The sequence below is a fragment of the Magnolia sinica genome, chromosome 2 (assembly GCF_029962835.1).
Source record: "Magnolia sinica isolate HGM2019 chromosome 2, MsV1, whole genome shotgun sequence".
NCBI lineage: Eukaryota > Viridiplantae > Streptophyta > Magnoliopsida > Magnoliales > Magnoliaceae > Magnolia > Magnolia sinica.
This window is the reverse complement of record NC_080574.1, coordinates 971,431-996,828: the sequence shown is the minus strand read 5'-3', so window position 1 is coordinate 996,828 and position 25,398 is coordinate 971,431. Positions and strand designations below refer to the sequence as shown.

The following is a 25,398-nucleotide window of genomic DNA, read 5'->3' as shown; positions in this document are numbered from 1 at the left end:
AACCTAAATGTATTCTCAAATCCCTAAACCTAAACCTAAACCTACACCTAATCCTAATCTCAACTCCCTAGCCTAAATCTAAACCTAAACTTAAAAACTTAAACCTAAACCCGATCCCGAACCCGAACCCGATTTCCTAAACCTAAACCTTAACCTATTCTCAATTCCCTAAACCTGTAGCTTATAACCTAAATCGAAACCTAAACCTATACCTTAACTTAAACTTAAACCTATAACCTATAACCTATAACCTAAACCTAAACCTAAACCTAAAACCTAAATGTATTCTCAAATCCCTAAACCTAAACCTAAACCTACACTTAATCCTAATCTCAACTCGCTAACCTAAATCTAAACCTAAACTTGAAAACCAAAACCTAAACCCGATCCCGAACCCGAACCCGAACCCGATTTCCTAAACCTAAACCTTAACCTATTCTCAATTCCTTAAACCTATTGCTTATAACCTAAACCTATACCTTAACCTAAACCTATAACCTATAACCTAAACATAAACTTAAAACCTAAATGTATTCTTAAATCCCTAAACCTAAACCTACACCTAATCCTAATCTCAACTCCCTAACCTAAACCTAAACCTAAACTTGAAAACTTAAACCTAAACCCGATCCTGATCCCGATCCCGAACCCGAACCCGATTTCCTAAACCTAAACCTTACCCTATTCTCAAATCCCTAAACCTAAACCTACTCCTAATCCTAATCTCAACTCCCTTACCTAAACCTAAACCTAAACTTGAAAACCAAAACCTAAACCCGATCCTGAACCCGAACCCGATTTCCTAAACCTAAACCTTAACCTATTCTCAATTTCCTAAACCTATAGCTTATAACCTAAACCTAAACCTAAACCTAAACCTAAACCTTAACCTAAACCTAAAACCTAAATGTATTCTCGAATCCCTAAACCTAAACTTACACCTAATCCTAATCTCAACTCCCTAACCTAAACCTAAACCTAAACTTGAAAACTCAAACCTAAACCCGATCTCGAACCCGAACCCAATTTTCTAAGCCTAAACCTTAACCTATTCTCAATTCCCTAAACCTTTATCTTGTAACCTAAACCTAAGCCTAAAGCTATAGCTAAACCTGTAACCTATAACTTAAACCTAAACCTAAAACCTATTGCTTATGAGCTAAACCTAAACCTAAACCTAAACCTAGACCTTAACCTAAACCTAAATGTATTCTCAAATCCCTAAACCTAAACCTACACTTAATCCTAATCTCAACTCCCCATTCCAAACCTAAACCCGATCCCGAACCCGAACCCGATTTCCTAAACCTAAACGTTAACCTATAACCTAACATAAACCTAAACCTATTACCTGCACTTATAACCTAAACCTAAACCTAAAATCGAAATGTATTTTCAAATCCTTGAACCTAAACCTACACCTAATCCTAATCTCAACTCCCTAACCTAAACTTGATAACCCAAACCTAAACCCGATCCCGAACTCGGACCCGATTTCCTAAACCTAAACCTTAACCTTAACCTATTCTCAATTCCCTAAAGCTATAACCTATATACTATAACCTATAACTAAAACCTAAACCTTAACCTAAACCTAACCTAAACCTATAACCTAAGCCTAAACCTTAACCTAAACCAAAACCAAAACCTATAACCTAAACCTTAACCTATAACCTATACCTATAACCTAAACTTATAACCTATAACCTAAAACCTAATCCTAAACCTAAACCTAAAACCTAACACCTAAAACCTAAAACCTAAACCTAAACCTATTTTAATGATCGGTTTTATTTTTAAAAAGTGCTCACTTTTTTGAAAGAAGTTTATGCAATTCTTCATGATTCTGAATTATAATGTTTTGTTGGTTTAATTTTTTTTTCAGGTGAAAGACAAAAAGAAAATTGTTGCTGATTTTTTTTCTTTTTTTATTTATGATGTTAAACTTATATGTATTTATGTGTGGATGAATGTAATGTGGATAAGATTGCTTGTGTTTGGATGGATGTAGTTTATGTTTGGATGAATATAGTTTATGTTGGATTTACGTAGTTTGGGTTTAGATGGATGTAGTTTATGTTTGGATGAATGTAGTTTATGTTGGATTTACGTAGTTCAGGTTTAGATGGATGTGAATGTGAATATGATGAAATATATTATATAACAGGTGTATATTAGGAAGAATATGATGATGTAACAGGTGTATAATGACCCTCATAAGAGACGGCTCATGACAGTCCTTTTTAAGGACGGTTCATGACCGTCCTTTTAAAGGACGGTCTGTGGCTGTCCTTTGAAGGCCCATAAGAGACGGACCATGACTGTCCTTTAAAGGCTCATCAGAGACGGTTTACGACAGTCTTTTTTAAGGACGGTCCATGACCGTCCTTTTAAAGGACGGTCGATGGCCATCCTTTAAAGGCTCATAAGAGACTGTCCGAGACCGTCCTTTTTTAGGACGGTTCACGACCGTCCTTTTTTAGGACAGTCCATGACCATCCTTTTTTTCGTCAATAAAAATGACGGTTTTCGACCGTCCTTTAAGTAATACGACACGTCAAAATTTGACGGCCCTTGCGACGGTCCATGACCGTCCTTTTTGGTCGTTTGAGACGATTTTGGACCATCCCTTTTTCGCAGTTTTGGCGTAGTGTGTATCCACACTCGTCCAACCATTTGGCAGATCATTTTAGGTCATGAGCCAAATAATGAGGTAGATCCAAAGTTCAAGTGGACTCATCAAAGAAAATAGTGGTGACAGAGACATCCATCGTTGAAACCTTCCTAGGGCCAACCATGATGTTTACTTAGATCCAACTTGTTTATAAGTTAACACAGATATAGAATAAGGGAAAACACAAATATCATCTTGATTGAAAACTTATGTGCCTAAAGAAGTTTTTAATGGTAGGCGTTCAATCCCCACTTTTTTCTATGGTGGGATCCACTTGAGCTCTGGATCTGCCTTATTCTTTGCATCATACCCTAAAATGATCTCTCCAAATGAATGGACGGTGCCAATACAGCACTTATATCATTGTAGGACCACACAATTTGGTGACTTAACTTCAGTAGCAGGACTCCCTGCTATCTGTAGAGTTCAGTAGCTAATCGATTAGGTACTAGGTACTGACAGGTTGAGTAGCGAGCCTGGCTACTGAAGTGAACTCACCAAGTTACGCGGGCCCCACCATGATGTATGTTTTGTATCTATACTGTTCATCCATTATGAGAGATTATTTTAGGTCATGATTTAGAGAGATTCACATCCAAACCTCCAGTGGACCCTACCACAGGAAACAGTGGAAAGAGCAACGCTTACCATTAAAAACTTCTATGGGCCACAATCTTTCGATCAAGCTGATATTTGTGATTTCCCTTCTTTCATGCCTGAACTTACAAAAATATTGGATCTCAAATAAACATCATGGTGGACCTTAGGAAAGTTTCAACCGTGTGCATCAATCTTCCCACTTTTTTCCATGGTGGGGTCCACTACTGCTCTGGATTTGCATGATTCTTTGTCTTGAATTCTAAAATAATCTCTCCAAATGGATGGAGGATGTGGATACAACACATATCATGGTGGGCCCATGGAACTTGGTGACTTCACTTCAGTAGCTAGTCTCGCTACTCAACCAGTTAGTAGCTAATTTGCATCCTGGTATATGTATACTTGCGAACCCATGTCATTGTTAATGTGGTCAGAAATTTCCACCTCTATATATGATCTAGAGATGGTGAGATGGTGGATGTTTATCTTATTATGGAGGAAATACCTGTCACATAGTAGTATTAACCGGTAGATTGATCAGCCACTCAATATCTTAATTAATGTGGCATTGATAATAATTAGCGATGGATATTTCTGCCATCGAAAACTGATTTATCACAACACTCTTGTCAAGGCAAATCTATCCGTTAGTTAAAACCATTGGAAACATTCAATTATGATTCTTATATCCACTTGAGAAGACCGTTCCAACAGTGGAGCTATATATAGCCAATAATTAACATTTAGCGGCAGATATATCCATCACTATAATATCTTGTAAGAAAAAAAATACAATAGTTATATATATAATTTTTGTAAAATAGTGTATTATAATTAGAGCTGGGCACAAACCGACTTGACACTACGCCAAAATGGGCAATTTGCGACGTATTTTTGCGACGGACGAACTAAACCTCTTGGTTCAACGACGGATTTAATCCGTCGCTAATGGAAAAAGTCTGTCGCTAAGCCCTTTTTGTCGAAAATCCGGTCTGAACGTCACTGAATTTAGCGACGGACCAAAATCCGTCGCTAAAATCTGATTTACGACGTATTTACGACGGATTTTGGTCCGTCGTTAGTAGGCGACGGACGAAATCCGTCGCTAATTTTCATTTTGTGACCCGTAAATTCCCGCCCGAAACACCAAATGGCGCGCTTTTCAGTTGCTTTTCCGACGGATCATGGTTCGTCGTAAAACGACTTTTGCGACGGATCATGTCCGTCGTAAAAGGACTTTTGCCTCCATTAATTTTTTTCATTTTTATAGGAATATGGTGGAAAATTAAGTTTTTTTGTAGTCTAATAATTGTTTTTTAATAGAATTTCAGTGGTCTAATTGTACATATTTGTATCTAAGATTATTTTTTAACAATCGATTGAATGCAAAAAGAAAATTTATTTTGTTTTTATATCAAATGAGTGAAATATTATTTTTATTTTTAATTTAAAATTAATATTTAAATGATTTGTAATATCACATGAAAAAGAATATTAAGAAGTTTAAAAAAAATCAACAATGTTTGAGAAAAAAATTAGATTTTGCAAAAATAAAAATAGTGATTTAATAAAAATCTATTTTGTGGGAAAAAAGAATTTTGAATAAAGTTGATAAATTAAAAAAAAAAAGTATTTGATTTTGAGAAAAAAATAATATTCTAAAAAAGAAAATATATTTTTTTTAAAATGTGAAAATTTTCACAATGTGGGCCCCACCATAATATTTTATAAAAACAATGAGATTTTGAAAAAAAAAATATCATTTTAAAAAGGAAAATTGAAAAGTTGAAAACAAAATGATGCTTTTAAAGGAATAAAATAAGCATTTTGGAATTTTTGGGAAATAAATTAAAATTTGAGAAATTTTTGAGATTTTGAAAATAAAAATTCAGAATTTATATTTTAATTTTTTGAAATATTTTATAATAAAAATGATATTTTGTAAAAAGTTTTCAAAGAAAAATTAAGAGTAAAAAACTATACATTTTGAAAAAAAAAAGTTATTTTTAAATAGAAATTGAAATTTATTTGTGAAATAAAAAAATATTTGTTAATAAATTATTAGGTACATCCACTAATTGAACCTTTAAATGTTAAAATCAAATTTCACTCAAATTGTTGATCAATATTGTATGCTCAATATCTTCCTCATATGTAACTTGATCGAGGTGAGTAACTAGTCAAATTGTCGGTATTGATCAATAAAGTAGAGTGAATGGACCAGACACGTATATTGGGCCAAACATTCTGGTCAAAATTATGACCCAACTTAGTAACATCGTGAGAACCTAAAAATTGATGTTAGTAAGTTTTGTGGGCCCCATCATGATGTGTGTCGAACATCAACACCATGCATTTGATGTGTCCCCTTTAGGTTATGAGATATCTCAAAAATCATCCGTATACGAAACTCAGGTGGGCCATACCATCTAAAACCATGTGAAGACATCCTAAAAATATATAAAAGCACTTGGTGGGGCCCACAAGAGTTTTGGATGCGGCTGAAACTTGGTCTGACCCCTCATCCAAGTGGGACACACATAATGAGTGGGTTGGATATGTGAATCACATTTAGGCAGACCCAATATATGATTATGAATGTTTCAAGGAAACCCCTCTCTATTATATTTAGGTGAGTTACTCATTACCCTTACCAGAGTAAACTCTGTGGGGTCCACCGTTATTTATTTATTTTATCCACTGCGTTCATCCATGTTAACAGATAATTTGAGGTGTAAAGAACAAAAAGGAAGCATATCCAAAGCTCAAGTGGACTAAGCCACAGGAAATAGTGTGATTGAGCCTCTACCATTGAAAAATTCTTGGAGGCCATAAAAGTTTTGGATCAAGCTGATGTTTGTGTTGTATCTTCATTCATATATTTTTAATATTATGAACAGGTTGGATGGCAAATAAACATTACTGTGGGCCCAAGGAAGGTATGAATGTGGAAATCATTATTCCACACTGTTCCATGTGGCATGGTCCACTAGAGTTTTTGATTTACTGAAAATTTGAAATCAATCCACATTGATCATCCATTTTTTGAGATCATTTTAGAGAATTATCCAAAAAATGAATCATATCTAAAGATTAAATGGACCACGCTACAAATAAGGGGAATAGATTGGCTACTCCCCTTGGCACCCACCAATGGCTGGTGGTCGGTGCTCTGTGGGCCCCACCATGATGTATGTATTTCATCTATGTCGTCCATCTATTTTTAAAGATCATCTTACGGCATGAGACCAAAAATGAGGTATATCCCAATCTGAAATGGACCATATTATAGGAAATAGTGTTTAATGAGCGTCAACCATTAAAAACGTTCCGGGGGTCATAAAAGTTTTGGATCCAGATGATTTTTGTTTTTCCCCTTCATCTAGGCCTATATGACCTAATAAACAGATTGGATGTCAAATAAACAGTACAGTGGGCCTTTGGAGGATTTTAATGATGGATATCCAATCACTATTGTTTTCATGTGGTGTGGTCCACCTGAGATTTATATACCTCTTATTTTTGGAATAAATTTCTAAAATGATATTTAAAAATGGATGAATGTAATGGATGAAATACATATATTATGGTGGGGCCCACAGAGCACCGACCACAGCCAAGGGGCTGGTGCTAGGAAGACTAGGGATGCAGGGACGCAGATTTCCTGCCAAAGCCTTCACATCAAGTTCCTACGTAAGGTTGCTGGGTGGGGCCCACCGTGATGTTTTTGATCAATCCACCCCTGTCCATACGTTTTTATAGCTCATTGTAGGACGTCTGATAAAAAATGAGTTAGATCCACAACTCAATTGAGTCACACAAGAGGGAAAATAGGGGAAAGAAATTTGTACCGTTGAAACCTTCCTGGGCTCCATTCTGATGTCGATGGGCCATCCAAACCGTTTATAAGGTCACTCTCAATAGGATAAAGTGAAAGAACCGAAAAAATATCCTGATACAGAACTTTCATGTCCATAAGAATGTTTCAGCGGTGCTCACCGAATCCCCATTGTTTCCTCTCTTGTGGCTCACTTGAGCTTTGGATCCTCCTAATTTTTGGTCACGTGTCCTAAGATGATCTACTAAAACGGATGAACGGAGTGTATTTCTCCAAAATATCTCGGTGGGCCCCACCCAGCATTCTTGCGCAGGAAGTTCTTTCGCAGGAAATCCGCGTCCGGAGAGTAGCTACTGAAGTGACGTCAGCAAACTCTGTAGGCCCCACCATGATGTACGTTTTGTATCCACACCTTCCATCCATTTGGAGAGATAATTTTAAGGCAATATCCAAAGAACGAGTTAAATCCAAAGATTGTGTGGTCCACCCAAGATTTAAATCCAAAGCTCCAGTGGACCGACCCCCGTACGTCCAACCAATAATGTTTTCTGATTGTGTGGTCCAACCAAGATTTATTTCAATCTAGTTTTCGGGGATCTTATACAAAATGATGTCATGAAATGGATGGACGGAGTGGATGAAACAAATATATCATTGTGGGGCCCATAGAGCGATGCCAGGTCCGAATGTCAACTTACCATTTTGAATCCAAGCTTTGCATTGTGAGTCTTGTATTTTATGTAAAATAGTGGTGACTCTTCTATAACAATAATGGCTGAGATACAGAGTTATCCAGACCATCCAAATAATCAGTCTAGGTGTAAATAGTAAATATTTATATTTTATTATGTAAAAAAATCTTAACCATGCAGAAAATGGTCCCATGCATGTACGACCATTAATAGAGCTTATGTTATAAATTATGGTAAACTCACAATATATGGATTTGAAAATTTTATCTTATTTTCAACAAGAAACCATCCCACGCCCGCTCCTCTTTTCCCTCTTCTCATCTTTCCCCTCCTTCATCTTCCATCTCATCTTCCATCGAGAAATCTTCCCAGGGCCGTTGGAGCGTCATCTTCCATCGAGCATCATCTTCGAATAGGTGAGTTTTTCTTTCTCCACACCACTTTCTGTTATGTTTAGATCTCCACTTTCTGTTGAATTAATGCCTGTCCACCATTGAAACAATCGGGGCCTGTGGATGTCTCTCTCTGATGTCTTGTGGCTTTGGAAATGTGGTTTTGGATGGGTATATGATGAGTGATTGCTAGCTACACATGCACATGCAGACGGTAGATGAGTGGCCCCCACCATTTAAGATGGACACAGCCCTGCAAGGACGGACTCCGTCCAGATAGGAGCTCTCGTTCTCTCTCTCAATCTCTCTCTTAATCTCTCACTCCCAGTGCCATGAATGGAAACCCCCTATTTTTTTGGGTGTTGGGTTTGTGTAATTGTTATGGGAATTGATATTTTCAGCCTTTTGGTTTTGATAGATACACCCCCTTTTCATTGTCATTGTAATGTTGCAATGCACTTTGTTTTGTCAAATGTGGGTTTATGTGTACTTGGTTGTGGAAAAAAAAAAAAACTCATGTTTGGGTCCCTCTGGATCATGTGTTTGGGTGATGGGTTTTGTTGGTTTTGTCAGAGATCTTTGTATTTGTGGAATTCTGAGCTTTTTCATTTTCTGACATTTCACTTTCACATGTGTGCTTGTAAAATGCATTTTCTGTGGAATGTTCTGCTTTTGGTTTTGTGGTTATTTTTTCCCCTCTTGAATTTTATGGTTTTTGTCAGATGGGGTTTTTGGGTCTCTGAGTTTTTATAGGTATTTGTGAGGAAAATGATATTTGCATCCTTTCTTTATAGTCTGGAACTTTCTGTCAGGAAATGGCAGAAAAATGGGCCTAGCTATCAAAAGAAGGGATTGCAATTAAGGTATTGTATTATGGTTTTGTGGCTTCTTTTAGATGGGGTTTTTCTTCTTTTTTTTTTCTTCACGTGTAGATTGCTCCTGTCCAAAGTAGCTTGGAGAAGAAAAAGAATGACCTCGGCCTGTTTGGACATGACAATCCAAAACGTGGACATGGAAAACCCCTCTGGAATACTTAGATAACGGAGAACTACAGATCCACAGTAGATATATGTTGTTTGCTTCCAAGGTGCAGTTTTCCATGGAAATGTTAAGAGGTCAGCAGTTAAACACTATGAGCTGTATCTCATAACCTTCAAAATCGGCATCTAACATTTTTTTTTTGGGGAGAAATAGATATCCACATTTTTTAAGTAAAACTTTAGAATTAGAAATCGAATTTTGTAGTTACTTCATTACAGAAACAGTGGTAAACTCCATGTTCAAGGAAATTGAATTCATTTCTTCTAAATCCAAAACCTCCTTACGAGAAAGAAAAGGATAGACAGTAGAATCTCTCTTTTTTCAAATAATAAAATTTCAGAATAACAGCCCAAGGTATTAGATAATGCCTCGTTGAATAGAGTGCCATGAGGTTTCAGTTTGTACAAGTGGGTCATAGGGTTCAGGGATGTAGACTGTTGATATGATTGGACAACACTCTAGATGGCCTTGTGCCAAAATCTCATGTATCCAAAACTCTAAATAATTGTGTCTTCAGCCTTATTTATTTATTTATTTATTTATTTTAAATGTGGTTGTATATTCCTTAAAGTTGCTGCAATTTTCCAGTTGTATTAAAGCTATGATAGGTGGATCCTTGAAGAAACAGGAGTGCAAGATACTTGAACAAGGAAAATGATAAGGGATCCACCTTTCCTTTTCCCAACATTTGAAATCCATACTTGCTTGGGGTATTTTTGCACCTTTTAATACAAGTTGGTTTTACAAACTCAAGTACTTCCATTTACACTTGTCCTTTTGGTGATGCTGTTAAGAAAGATAAACTATTGCAAATGGTGATATTTGGTGCTGAGATGGTTTTCAGTTTAAGGATAGCACTATGAGAAAGTACATGTTGATTTCCCTAATTTTGATATTTGAAGATGGGCACTATGAGTTGCTGCTGATGTATTTAATTCTTTCACAAGTTTTGTTTACTGTTTTGTGTGTCTATCATCTGTTTGCTTTATTTTCTTTTACAGGGTTTAGAAATCATATCATGACCTTATAATCGTTGAATGTAAACAATGTGAAACATATTTCTTCATCCAAAACTTACCTCTAGTCAAATGCTTCACTTACCCACATTAGGCAGCAAACTGAAGTTCTCAGCTACTGTTGTATTCTGTCATTTACCTAGCTGCACTCTATTTCATTTTCCATCTCTTTTGAAGTGGTTTTGGTACTGATAACATCATAAAGGTAATTCAAGTGGGAGATGACACTACAAGAAAAGAGGGCAAAGCTGGCGGTTCTCAAGGATTTGCAAGGACCTCAGCAGCATTGGAGATACTGGTATCATCATCATCATTGCATGAGTTATTATTGAGATACTTCCGTACACATAATATTGTGTACAGAATTCACCCACCATCCATTGGTTGAAATCTGAATAGAATGTGTAGGGATTCTTGTTGGTTGTTTCATACTAATGTCCAACATTCATATCAATAGTTATAGTACAATATCTATCTTTTGGTTTGGGGTGATTGTAGTTGTAATTTCAGTGACAAAGGAAGGAGTGAAGTTCTCTACCAGGGGTGATATTGGAACTACAAATATTGTTTGCCGGCAAAATACCTCTATGGACAAGAGGTGCGTTAGATATTGACTGTTTTTCCCCCTTTGTGAACAACCTGAGGCATTTCTCTCCATTTAAGTGGTTTGGGTTTTGTTTTTGCAGTGACCAAACTGGTCTGCACATCTGGATTGGGCATATTGTTAGTTGGACTATTGCTTCAATTCTACTGTTTATTGGTAAAATTCAAAATGGATTGTGGTGTTCGAGTGCCATTTTATTTTTTATTTTATAGAGCAAACACTACGAACTGTGCTAAAGGCAGGTAGTTGCAGTCAGTTCCTATCATTTTATTTGTTTAAACATGTCATGGTTGGACTGGAACAGACCATTGTTTGGATTTGGACCAAACTGCTGACAGAAAGGTCTGGTCTAGCAGCCCCTCAACATTTACAGTCCCCTTTTTCTGTAGGACAGGAAACCAAAATAGGACAGGATTTTAAAGCGTAGGCTGAAACAGGTGAAATCAAGGACATTACTTGAATGCTACTGCAGGTACATGCGAAGAAATGATCAAAAGGGCCGTATTTGCCAGGGAATTGGGAGTTCCAACATGGCAGGAATCTGAAATTTAAGGCTATATCTGTTTCCTTTTGTTTGCAGCTTGATTTTGAGTTTTATGATCGATTTTCATAAAATGTGTGTGAATTTCAACATTAAGTGTATGCTTTTGAAATCTTTAACTGCACACGTAATCCTAAAATTTGAATGATCCAAATGACTTTTTAAGATGGATTTCCATGAAAATATATATGAATCTCCATGAAATGTATGCTTATAAAACAATGTTGAAATCCTAGGCTCTGCTTGTTACTATATATATATGCAACCTAATGGTCTTTAATAGAAATGATGTCACCTAATTTAGATTTAGAGACCAGATCATTCTAGAAGCTGTGCATCCTATGGTAAAAATCAGAGTTCCTAGATAACTTTTCTGGTTAAAGATGTATATTGCTAACTATAACAGGAGAAAAATTTACAAAGAAAATCACATGACTTGGGAGTTATTTTTTAGAGATGTTCTTTTCAAATAAAAACAAATTCAAAACCATTAGCATCGAACATTTAGGCATTTTTCGGAAACTGAGTTATTTATTTTCTTCTTTTTGCAAGTTACAGTCTTTGTCTAGCATCCTTTGTCTAGCATCAATGCAAATCAATAAAAAGGAAAGAAAGGGGAAAAAATCAATATTCCAATTAATCACATGACTAATATTCTTTCCCATCCTCGGATACTTGATGTTTCTTTGAATGAGAATCAAGAGAAAGCTTCTAGACCAAACCTTTCTTTTGCTTATGCAAGCAGAGAAGCTAACAAGATTGCCAACACCCTAACTAAAGTTGTAACTTGTAAGATTCTCTTTTTATTGGGGATATGCACTTTGCTTTGGATATTCTTTTACTCTTTAATGAAGTTTGTGATTATCTATCACAAACTAAAAGATTAAAGAAATCCTTGGGCATATCAGAATTCCATGTACTAATTGGGTAACAATTTTTCATAAAGATAAGGCACATCATTTTAACTATAACGTAGATAATCCCATGATCTTTGAGTTCCTAGCTGCAAATGATTGTACAAATGCTAAACATGTACATTGTTCAAGATATGTTGCATACGCAAATTGTACATCACATATACCATATCAACATCCCTTCCTAAATGGATAGATATGACAATGGAAATGCATGTAATCAGTACACCATGCATATGACGTGCTCCATACATTAAAAAATCACTTGGAATATGGTATCCAGATACAACATAGATACACCATGGTTGTCAATAGATATGATGTATGGATTTTACCTCCAGGTACAGGGCATAATTGGTTATCAATGGGCTGTGAATGGGCCCGACATTTAAAGGTAAGTGAAACTTTTTGCATCCTACTCAAAGATCTTGGATTTCCATCAAAGCACCTTTCTTAGAATTCAGATCTGCTATATGATGCTTGATTGAAAGAAATGGAATTTTCTTGTTTGGCCCAGCACTGTACTGCTGGGGCTCAACTTTGGGTAGGCCTTAACACTTTATCAGGTTGGCCCCACTATTTTTGGATTAAAATTTTTGAAAATCTATTCTTGTGCATTCATATCTACAGGGCCAAGATATTAATCTTGACATGCATAATTTGATTTATACATATCAACAAGGGTGTTGATATAAATTCAAAGGGAAATGTGTGGTTAATATTATCTTCTTAGTGCAAATTTTCAGTTATGCTCCCTTCATAGTTCAGCGATTTGGATGGATTGGATTGCTAGGCAACTACCCTGTGTATGTTCAGAGAGTCACCACCATTTTTTTAGATGGCACAAAACTAACATTGGAGTTAGCCCTTTGATCAGATAACCATAACCATCTATTCAATGGCAATGGTTATAAAATAGGTGCTGTTGTTTAGAATCTTAGAATCCTTCCATCAATATGAAATTTTCATAGTGGCCCATAACAAGTGGGGCGAATCTATACCTTAAAAAAATTAAAAAAAAATAAAAAAATAAATAAAATAAAAAAAATCCTGGATGATTTATATGCCCAGAAGAATATCAATTGCAGCTTGATTGGCCAACAAGGCACAAGATTTGTGTTGGTATAGCAAGAGGTCTAGCTTATCTCCATGAAGAATGGAAACTAAAAATTGTTCATAGAGACATCAAAGCCACCAATGTACTGCTCGATCGGGATCTTATACCAAAGATATCTGACTTTGGTCTTACAAGGCTTTGTATGAAAGAGTAGTCCTCTTGTAGTCAAAGGAACACCCGAAATGTACTTTCCAGTCGAAAGAACATGCCTTTGTATTAATATATATCTAATTTTCTTATAGCCATTCTAGGGAAAACTTCAACACAGGCCTCCAGATCTCCTTCAATTACTCTGTTCAAATGGTACAAGGATAGCTCAGGAGCATTGGACGTTGGAGGATCGAAATCTCCTTCGAAATCTCTCTTTCCAAAAAAGAAAAGAAAAGGAAAGAAAAAAAAAATTCTATTTTGGTTCTTTTTTTTGTTTAAGAGTGTTCAACAACCAAGAGTCATTGAAACTGTCATCTCAAATGGACAGTTAGAACAACTTTGAGAGAGAAGGAAGAAAGAACAGTGGTCCAATTTCAATTTGTAAAGTTGCACTAAACTGGGATCATCTGCTGACATTGAGTTTGGAGAATGCTCAAATCCAACTGGTGGCCCACCATTTCAATGGTCTTGATCATTGTAGGCATGTGCTGCATGCACGAATGTGGTAGAGAAAAGTAAAGAACATCGATTTACCGTTGTTAATCTTGAGACTAATTACATGGGAAAAATTGTCCAATACTACTGGTATTATGTGTTTTAGATGTTTTCCCCCTTGCTTTTTGTGCTAGTATCTTTGATGGTATTTGCAAGTTTACTGCAATACAAGGCTACATCATCTTCATTATACTAACTTCAAAATGGTATCTCATGTATTTGCAAAGATGGCATCATAATGATGAAGTGTTGCACATGCACTGTTTCTCTTTCCTCATGAAAATTGTTTATGTTGCCCTGCAAGATGGTGATGTCAGAATGGCAGATGCCACAACAGCAAAGACCGAAAAGAAGGTGGTAATTTTCTTGACTATGTGGCTATGAATACGATACATTTTTCAGCTCTATATTACAGAACCTGACAACCATGTACTAAATTGATACCTAAAACATCTGCAACTCCTAGTGCCCAGACTTCTAGATCAAAAACCCTATTTGTTGGCAACTTATCCTATTCAGTCGAAAGAGCTGATGTGTAAGTATCATTTAATTTCAGAGAACTACTCTTGTGACGAGATTTTAATCTTTCAATGTGTATGGGAAATGAGATGGCTACATCTTGATAAAATGAGGTAATCTGCTTCCTTTGTTCACCTGCAAAGAGGAATTCTTCAAAGGTGCCGGTGAAGTTGTTGACGCCCGATTTGCATCAAATGAAGAGGGTGTCTTCAAGGGATTCGGCCATGTTGAGTTTACCACTGAGGCAGCAGCTCACAAGGTAAGGGCCATGTGTGCTGAAATTGATATGGTTTTCTTGGTGTATATGCAGACGCCTGGTTTTTTTTGTTTGTTGTTCCTTCACATGGGTGAGGTTCCTTCTACTCGATAGTTTCTTTCATGTATCTTATATCTTAGGCCAGATGTGTGAACCTTCCAATCAATCCATCCATACAATCTTTGGTATGAATCTAATCACCTTGGCTTCCCTTTCACAGATTCATTTTGCCAAACATATCAATGTATTCGAGAGTTCGTCAAGCTTTCAGATACAAAATAGGTGAACAATCGATGCTATAGTCATGGTTCATGGGAAACTTGAACCCTTTATTTTCTTTTCTTTAATAACTTTCATGTTCTTTCCATATTGTTTGTAAATTGCAATGATATTGTAAATGTTGTTCATTGGTGGATCAGAGCATTGAGAATGCTTGGAAGGTGAGGAAAAATTCATATTTGAATTTGAATTTCTAGTAGCAATAGCAAGATAAAGAAAGAAATATGTACGGCTAGATTTTAGTATATTGCATTATCATTTTTTTCTCTTTTTTTTTGTGGCATATATTGCAGATATCCATAATCACAAATGGCTGGGACCTGGAATAATAACTTCTATAGTTGGGGCAGCATTATTTGTAGTAAGCTGCGTAGCGGCCCTTGTTTCAATCCTCATCCATATCTCACATAAATGTCAGCTTAAGAGATTGGAGATTATCCACCGCACTTCACATCGTCTTCCGATCAGTACACCAATTAGAGGTAGCATTTTCCCCTCATAACTTGTATCTTCTGAATAAGAAACTAATTTCTCTTTGAATAGGCTTTACTCTATAGATTCTGCTTTCCTTCATCCATGAAAGGAATCATGATGTGAAGGGCGTTGCACTCATTGCAGAAGATCAAACATACATCTAATTCATCATGTTTCAGTACATGGCTGTCAGGAAAGATGTCTAAAAGTTTTGAAACAATTCTTGGAGCATCAGTATATAGAAGAGGAATGGTTCAATCAACAAATATTGAACAATTCTTATTCCCCTTCTATGCAAAATAAATGAATGGTGTGGTCTTTGTTTATTCCAACACTTAGGTAATGTTTGCATGTTGTCGTCTATAGTTATCTTGGGTCATGGAAATGATATCTTGTTGTGTTTATTTGGATGTCATGGATAGAGGTATTGATGCCCACAATTTTTTGCTTGGAAACCCTCTTCAATTTGGTTATGTTGGTGTTGTGAATCATAGTCAGGAGGTAATCCCTTTACGAAACACTGGATGTTGAAATTAGCAGGTATGGAGACTTGAATATGATGTTAGAATCGACAAAAACAACACCGTTTTAGTCAGTTGTAATGGTAATGTGTCAATGTTAACATCTTTTTCTTCTTTCTCCAGCATATATGCATTTTTCATTTCACTGTAGATAACTAAGAAGTCGAGAGCTGCATAGAATTGATTTCAACATCTAAAGATCTTTTCAAACTGTATTGTGCTCTCCCAGTGAATGCTATGAAGTTAAGAGATGCTCTTACCTGAACTTCTGATGGGTAGGATGAATTCTAATCTTTTATTTTGTTAATTGGTTTCCGTTGATTAAACTATTCACTTTCCATGGATTTGAGCTGGTTATTTGAAATATATGAAGGGTTGACTACACTAGTCTTTTCTTGGATTGAATCTGGTTGTTTGTAATATATGTAGGAAGGGCTCAAAAGAAGGTTGAACAAGAGCAGATACTAAGTAGCCAATACAAGGCAAGGCATAGCCAATAGATGAAGTTTCGGATAATTTCTTTTGTATGCTTTCTAGTTTAGGAGAAGTGTTTAGTTATGAGGGTTAAAGTGAATTTTTGTTGGAGTGGGCCACTTGGGTCATTTCCTCTTTTTATTGAATTGAATTGTTACCAAATTTGTGAATAGGATTCTTATCAAACAATAGTGTGAATTGTTTTTTGAATGACTATCAGGTGCAAGACTAATAATAATAATAATAATAATAATTTACAGATATTTTAGTGACGGTTACTAATAATAATAATAATAATAATAATTTACAGATATTTTAGTGACGGACCAAATCCGTCGCTAATTTCTGACCGTTGGAAATCAATGACGGATTTGAGGTCCGTCGCTTACTCATATTCGCGACGGACCTTATCCGTCGCTAATATTTTTAGTAGAATACTGCCGACGGATTTTTATTTTTTACGACGGATTTTATCCGTCGCTATTAGGCGACGGACCTTATTCGTCACAAATTAAATGACAGATTTTATCCGTTGAAACAAAAAAGACCCAGTAAACAGCGACGGATGAAGTTCGTCGTTTATTTGGTTTTACGACGGATTTGGTCCGTCGCAAATTAGCAATTTTGGCACAGTGTGATCTGGCAGATCCGATCTGATCTGAACCTAACTGAAGGCTTGGATCGGTGTGGTTCGAGTTGGATCAGTCAGATTCGACCATTCATTAGATCATGTTTGGATCGTGGTCAATTCAGACCGATCCGAACCGAATGGATCCGATCCGATTTGGAGTGATTCTTATGAATATTTATCACATATATTTATCTTATGAACATGTTGGATGACAAATAAACATAACTGAGGCCTTATAAATTTTTCAATGTTGAAAATCAATACTTCTGCTTTTCCTGTGGTATGGTCCACTTGAAGTTTGGATATACATTAATTTTGGGTTCAACCACTAAAATGATCTGGAAAAAATGAATGGATGGTGTGGATAAACCACATGCATTCACGGTGGGCCCCAATAGAGTTTACTCAGTATGATAAAAGAGCCCACTTGAGTTACGGAAGCGGATTTATTGGTGTACCACACACCAGTTATATAGCTGTTGTGGGTACATGTCGTGCGAAGCTGAGTACTGACGCTCCTCCAGCTCTGAGTTGTACAAATGGTTCAAAGGAGATCAAAGTAATATGGGCTCCACAGTGATGTATTTATTATATCTACACCGTTCATATATTTTTAGAGATCATTATAGAGCCTTATCCAAAAAATGAATCATATCCAAATATCATCTGGACTACACCACAAATAGCAGCAAAGATAATATTTTCACCGTTAAAAAATTCATAAGGCCCACCATAATGTTTATTTTCCATCCAATCTATTCATAAGGTCACAAAGACCTGAATTAAGAGGAAAAACAAATTTCAAATTGATCCAAAACTTCTGTGACCCCAAAAAGGGTTTCAATGGTAGACGTTCAATCCCCCACTGTTTTTTCAGTGTGGTCCACTTGATAGTTAGATCTGTCTTATTTTTCATCTCAAGCCTTAAGATGAACTCGCTAAATGGATGGACATTTTGGATATAACACATACCCCATGATCAGACCCACAAAAATTGCTGACATCAATACAGTAATGTACAGCTGCACTTTCATGTACAGCACGTCAACACAGTTGTGTAGATACATGTTGTGCAAAGGCGAGCAGAAACGTGCCTCGAGCTCCGAGTTGTACGAACGGCTTAAATGAGATCAAAATTACATAGGCCCCACAATGATGTATTTATTATATCCATACTGTTTATCCATTTTTCGTGATAATTTTAGAGCATTTGAAAAAAAAATGAATCATATCTAAAGTTCAAATGGACCACACCGAAAATAGCAGCGAGGATAATGATTTTTACCATTAAAAAATTCGATCCGAATCGTACCCAACCCGATCTGACTCGGTTTCCCTAACTAAGTCGGACTCGGTTCAAGTCAGGCCAACCGTGCAGTAGATCGGTTCGAGTTAGATGTCCCGGACTCGGTCCCGGATCGGATCGAGTTCAGGTCAGCACATGTAAATTTCGGACCGAATCGAGTTGGACCCAATCCGATCCGACTCAGTCCGATGCCCAACTCTAATTATAATAATTCTAAAATTGAAACATTCGAAAATTGAAAAAAAAAAAGAAAAGAAAGTGCATTATCATTTTAAATATTAACATTTAAACATATCATTTGTTATTTACATTGACTTTTATATTTATGCAACTAAAAGTTGAAATAAACAAAGTATGTAGTTGTTATTCCAATTCCCCTATCATCCGAAGCAAATTCATTTCTTTTTTAGTAACTTCTAAATTTTTTTTCACAATCTCAGGTTTTTTCTTCAACATGTCCCTCTCCTTTGATTCTAACTGTCTTTTCAATTCCTCAACTTTGTATTTTGCCTCATGCATCCTCATTTCTGAATTGTACTCGTCACACTAACAAAACTACTTACAATTTTGTATTCATTTAAGCATTAAAAAAATAAAATCAAATATCCTATATTTACTATAATATTCAAACTTTAATGATCTTACCTGCAAAGAATATTTGTAAAACGGTCGCCCGGAATTGGCAATGGTAATGTTAATATCATACATGTTGCATGATTGCAGATAGTGTATCAGGCGAAATTTATGAGCTTTCTTATTTTTTATAACATCACCAAAAAATTATGAATATTATTAGAAAATGTATTAAAATTCCCGAGTTTACATTTATGCAATAAACTATATTTGGAAAGAAAATGCATTTCATTAAGAATTAAAATCCAACAAGATGCATCTCATGTCTTTGCCAAATTTTCCTTTTCACGCCAAAATATTAAAAAAAAAATTGGTAAAAAAACAAGTTTTAAATTTCCAAATTCCATTTCATCAATGAGCAAGCATGAGAGATTGATCCTAAGGTCCATTGTATCTAATCCACAAAGCCTAACTAAATTAGCGCATAGCTTATGGTGAGTTCCCAACCCATGACTTGGTTTATTTCTCCACTTTGCTTTGATACCAATTTGTAATGTCCCGAATTTTGAATGTTAATTACAGCATTTATTAATTAGTGTATCCAAACAAACCCTTAATTTTCATTTATCCATGAACAGGGATTGCGAGGCACACAATACTATTTGTTAGTGTATCCATGAATAGGGATTGCAAGGCACATACGTGCATGTATAGTCAGATCAGCAAGAGACATTATGAGCCCATTTTCTCACCCTGTGAAATTTCCTAACATATTCTGCATGGAATTTGGAAATCATGGTAATCAAAATCCCATGTCCAGCTTGGTCCAGACTCCAGACGCAGCCTAGTCAACTAAAAATGGAAGTAAAATAAAGGGGCAAGAAAAATTAAGGAAAGAAATAAGTAGATTGGAAAAAAATTGCATTGACACGTAAGCAAGTGAAAAAGGTGGGTGACAGCAATGGTCTGAATGATACTCAAATATGTGCAAACTCAAATAGACTTGGATGCCATTATTATTTTAGCATGACTTATAATAATAGTCCTCAAATTAATGAAGCTTCCTAGTCATGGCAACGAAGAAGTAACCCTCAAATTACATTTGAGTTTCTTCCTAGTCCAACTGGAAATGAATATATATAGATGCAATTTGGAGCCCAGACCATTATGTGAATGGTTAAGGAAATGAAATTATAATTTGGTCATTTCCTTCCTCTTTCGTTGGACAATGCATTTTGGAGCCAAGACAATGTTAAGGAAAGAAATTACCATTTCATTATTCCCACAATCGTGGTTTATTGTATTAATGATTGCAATCCTGGCCCATTCGATTGTGTATCGTAATGCACCTTAATGAAAGATTATAGAAAACAGTGCTTCTGTTAAAAATGCTTTGCAACCAGTCTTGAGCACTAGAAAAAGTAGTATTCTATATGGTAATTCCATCACATATGGATGTTGTCTTAGATGGGAATTCAGACGTGGTGTGAATATGAAAGATAGACCAGCCATTTAATAACTTGCAATTTTATTATGAGGCTGGTTCCTCTATACAAGTCCTTGTTCAACATGCTTATTCTACAATAATTTATCCTGTACGGGTGCATGTAAGAAGTCACTCCCCTGCATCTAAACCTTATTCACCTGCTTATGCACTATTGCTTATGATAGGCCCACTGTGCCATATGTGCGGGCCATCTGAGAAGAAAGGGTTTCAAGTCTTCACACACGTGAAAGAGACAAATGAGCGAGAAACGTAATGGAGAGAGCAAGTTTCTTTCTTTCTCCTCCTCTTCTAAGAACCTTCCCTAAGTCTTCTCCTCTTCTATCTCTTGTAATCTTATAAATAAAATATAATCCCAGTAAGAGGGTTCATACGTTTGAGTGTGTGAATGCTCACTATCCAACCAGCATATTAAGTAAAAATTAATCCTAATCCTAGTCAATTGATAGGTGGACATACCACATAAAACAATATTCAACAACCTCCGTAAACCTCGGAATTCTCATGGTGGCACCACATGATGATTACTAGTATTTTCATGGTGGGCAATTCTACTGGACAGCGGGTCCAAATGTGCTAAAAGGACTTGCAGAGAAACTGACCTCATCTATTTATTTGCAATTAGTGTGTTTGGTGAATGAATATGCCAAGTATTTATGTAATTTAGAATTTTGCTAAGCCCACAAGCATTTACACGCCTCCCCTTCTGCCGGCCTGCCTCAATTGGCTTGAGATCCAATCCTCTGAAAGTCCGCTGGCATTTACGAGGCAGCTCATGTACTACTTTCTATACGCTCTTTGCCAACAGTAAAGACAATCCACTCTATAAATACTGCTGAAAAATACTTGGCTGAAGATTATTATTATTATTATTATTAAATTAACCTGACTCAAAAACTCAACTAGGCCGCGTGGCATGTTCTGAGAGGTTTTAACCGCAGTTTTACATTATCCTAAAATTGAGGCATCTGCAAAACTCATTTGAGCCGAGGAAAAAGTGGGTTAGGAAATGCTATCGTTGAAAACTCCTGGGGTGCACCGTGACGCTTATATGGCATTGAACCAAACAGTTCATAAGGTTATTCTGACTGTGAAGAACTGAAAACACAAAAATATTAGCCTGATGCAAAGCTTCTGCGGCCGTAAATGTTCAATCTTCACCGTTTTTTGTGTTTCCTGTCACGTGGCATACTTGAGTTTTGTATTCATCTATTTTCATGATTTGAGTAAACAGATGAACAGACATGATTTCTTACAAAAATCACAGTGGGCACACCTAGCTTTTGAGGAACTTCTAAAGATTGTCCTTTGGTACTTGAGACCCATCCAACCTGCTCATAAGTACATGTAGAATTGAACGAAGGTAAAACACAAATATCACTTAATCAGTACAGACGTCCTAGTTAGTTCTTTATGGGCCCCACCATCATCTATGTATTTTATCCATATTGTTCATCCATATTTCTAGTTCATTTTAGGGCATGAGCATGGGGCAGATCAAAATCTCAAGTAGATCACACCATAGGAAACCATAGAGATTGAACACCCACCATTACAAACTTTTTTGGAGCCACAAAAGTTTTGGATCAAGCTGATATTTGTTTTTTCCCTCCATCATTGTCTGTATGACCTAATTACGTACCAGGTAGGATGGCAAATAAACATTACAATGGGCTCTAGAAAGTTTTTTTTTTAATGGTGGGTGTTCAATCACTATTGTTCTCCTATGGTGTGGTCCACCTGAGATTTGGAACTACTATATTTTTTGTCTCGTGCTTTAAAATGAACTGGAAAAATGAATGAACAGCGTGGATAAACTCAAACATCATGGTCTTGCCAAGGATCACTGACCAGTAGCTGCGTGGGTACTGGTGGAGTCATATGCAGTCCGCGTCCATCCCATGCAAGCGGATTGCCTGTGACCCCGGGCACAGAGATATTCCTGTGCCCAGGCTGTGTGGGGCCCACAGAGATGTCCATGATAAATCCATTAGGTCCATCTGTTCTGCAGGCCTCAATAGGGCAGGTGACTGAAAAGCAAGAGTTTAAAAATCAGGAAGATCAAAAAATCATGTGGGCTATCACATGAAAAAGTGGAGATTGAATGCGTAGATAGAAGTTTTATATCAGGATGATATTTTTGCTAGAATTTATCTAAGTGATGATAACCCTGTGAATAATTTGGATGGTATATAAACATCGTGGTCAGCTCTAGGCACTTTATAACTGTGGATGTCACCGTTTCCATTGTTTCATTTGGTGTGGCCCACCTGAGTTTTTGATCTACCTGATTTTCAGGGTCTATTGTGGACTTTTAAAACAGATTTACAGAGTGGCTTTGTCACTGGCATCTCTGTGTGCCCCACACAGCCCCGACCACAGGAATATCTCTGGTGGTCACAGGCAATCCGCTTCCACGTCCCATGGAGTGGTCAAGACTCTAGTGTTACTTTAGCACCAAACAATTCTAACCACTCAATTTGTGGGTCCCATTTTAGATGGATCATATCTCTAAAGTCATATTGATCAAGTAATCCTAACCATCCAATTAATCTACCAAGTAAATGGTTAAAAAAAACAACATTAACTGGCCAAATTTTGAAGGAAAATTAGAAACAAGTACGCTTCAACAGATAGCCCAAAAACTTGGGATGCGGTTTAGCTGATTACCCAACACCAGCAAGTTCGCTGATGTCAAAGCTCTGCAAGCCCTACCATGATGTATTTATTTTATCCACACCGTCCATCTATTTTTTTCAGATCACTTGAGGGCATGAACCCAAAAATGAAGCAGATCCAACGCTAAAGTGGACCACACCACATGAAACAACAACAGAAGGGATTAAAAGCTTATAGTCCAAAACTTCTTGGAGGCCATACAAGTTTTGGATCAAGTTGATATTTATGTTTTCCCTTCATCCACTGTTATGTGACTTTATGAACAGGTTGGATGGCAAATAAACATTGGGATGGGCCCAACAAATTTTCCACAGTAAGCATTGAATCCCCACTATTTCCTATGGCGTGGTCCACTTGACCTTTGTATTTCCCTTCCCTAAAATGAGCTGACATAACGGACGAATGGCATGGATAAAACATATAAATCATAGTAGGCCCCAAAGGGCTATCATACCAGTTAGCTGGCTGGCATTGGGTTCGATCGCCAGGTAAACCGCGTCCGAAAACTTGTCCTTAGTGGACGTATGCAGGCTTCCGGCAGCGAGGGATGAGGAGAAGAAGAGTATTGACCTGGTTATACAAGACAAAAACAGGACAAGCCCCACCCATACGGTCCGGCTTTATTTTTTTGCTGCACCCAAACGGATCCCAACAGACGAACAATCAGGATACGGCAAGTGTTTCATGTGTTCATACATATTTGGCCAATCGTTTGATGTAGGGTGCAGTTTGGATGCCAATTGCACGTAATGAATCAAACCGGAATGATTTTTCAAATAAAAGGTATTTAAAGTTCCATCCCACTTAATACCATCTAATTCTATGCGCCAAACATCTCCTGAAAGGCTTGGTGGGAAGAAGCTAAGGCCTACCTTCGTGTTTGTGAGAAATCTGCCTAGTTCATCCATTTTCCTAAATGATGTTAGGGCATGGTTTAAAAATAAGGCAGATATAAAAGTAAAGTGGACAACACCGACTGAAAAAGTTGGGTAGGGAAATGCCGTTTATATACCATCCATGTCATTTGCACTAGGGGTGCACATCGAACTGTAGGAACCCTGTAACCAGACTGGAACTGTTGGATCGGTCCAATTTGGTCCGGTTCTAGGGTACTAATGGTCCGCTTCCAGTTCCAAAATTCTTAGAACCTTCGATTACGGATCGGATCTGGTTTAAGGCCCTGTAGAACCGAATTGTTGATCTGAACCGTTACACGAACCGTAGATCCGAACTTGATGAACCGTGGATTCGAACTGTTACACGAACCGTAGATTCGAATCGTGACATCTAATGAACGTAGGTCATAACTAACTGATCGGAGGACATCTAATGTACGGTCAAAATAACATATTCAAATTCAACAAAGTAGATGTACATTGAATTGAATTCCAAGCTAAGCAAACAGCATCGCCGAGTCAATCTGATGGTGTGGCTACATCCCATGTACGGTCAATATCATTACACGTGGCACACATGTACCTTAAATTGAACTGTCCAAGTAGTGGGCCCAGTATCAAAGGATCATCATTTAGCATATGATCTTAATTGGCTGATTCATGGACATCTGATGGACCGTTATAGTGAGAAATCTTCAACGGTCCAAATCAACAGGAAAATGTGCATTGATCAGAGGTTAGAATTGTCTAATGAATCTAAATTTGGAGCTCTGTCCCATCTATAGTGGGTCCCATTATTTGGACGGTTTGGATTCTATTACATGCAAGCCATGTGTCTAGTATATGATTACATCGCGTAGGTTATTAAGAAAAGAGGTCTCCCATATAACTAGTTGGATGATAAGTTACTGTTCAATTGCCATATATGTGTCCACATCTCTAGTGGGTAAAACATCCAAACCGTCGTAGAATTGATACGAAGTTATTCCCATCCATTCACTCCCGATTGTATGGTTCCAAGACCTTAATAGTATTGTTAAAAAAGTGTAATTAGGCCGGAGTTTAAAAAGCATAGAACTGTGGAACTGAACCGGTTTTCACAATCCGGTTCCGGTTCGGTTCTAGGGTGCTAACGGTTCGGTTCCGGATTCCAAAAATCCTAGAACCGTAGGGAACGGTTCGGTTCCGGTTTCACCCCAAAACTGGACCGAA

General features: G+C 36.9%; 1 long non-coding RNA gene across 1 annotated transcript; it reads left to right on the top strand.

The window, feature by feature from the left end:
• The first annotated feature begins 10,942 nt into the window (after positions 1 to 10,942).
• Positions 10,943 to 11,494, top strand: LOC131231165 (uncharacterized). The gene is made up of 2 exons (XR_009164224.1): positions 10,943 to 11,013; positions 11,247 to 11,494. It is a non-coding gene; the product is annotated as an uncharacterized LOC131231165 (long non-coding RNA).
• Positions 11,495 to 25,398: the final 13,904 nt, after the last annotated feature.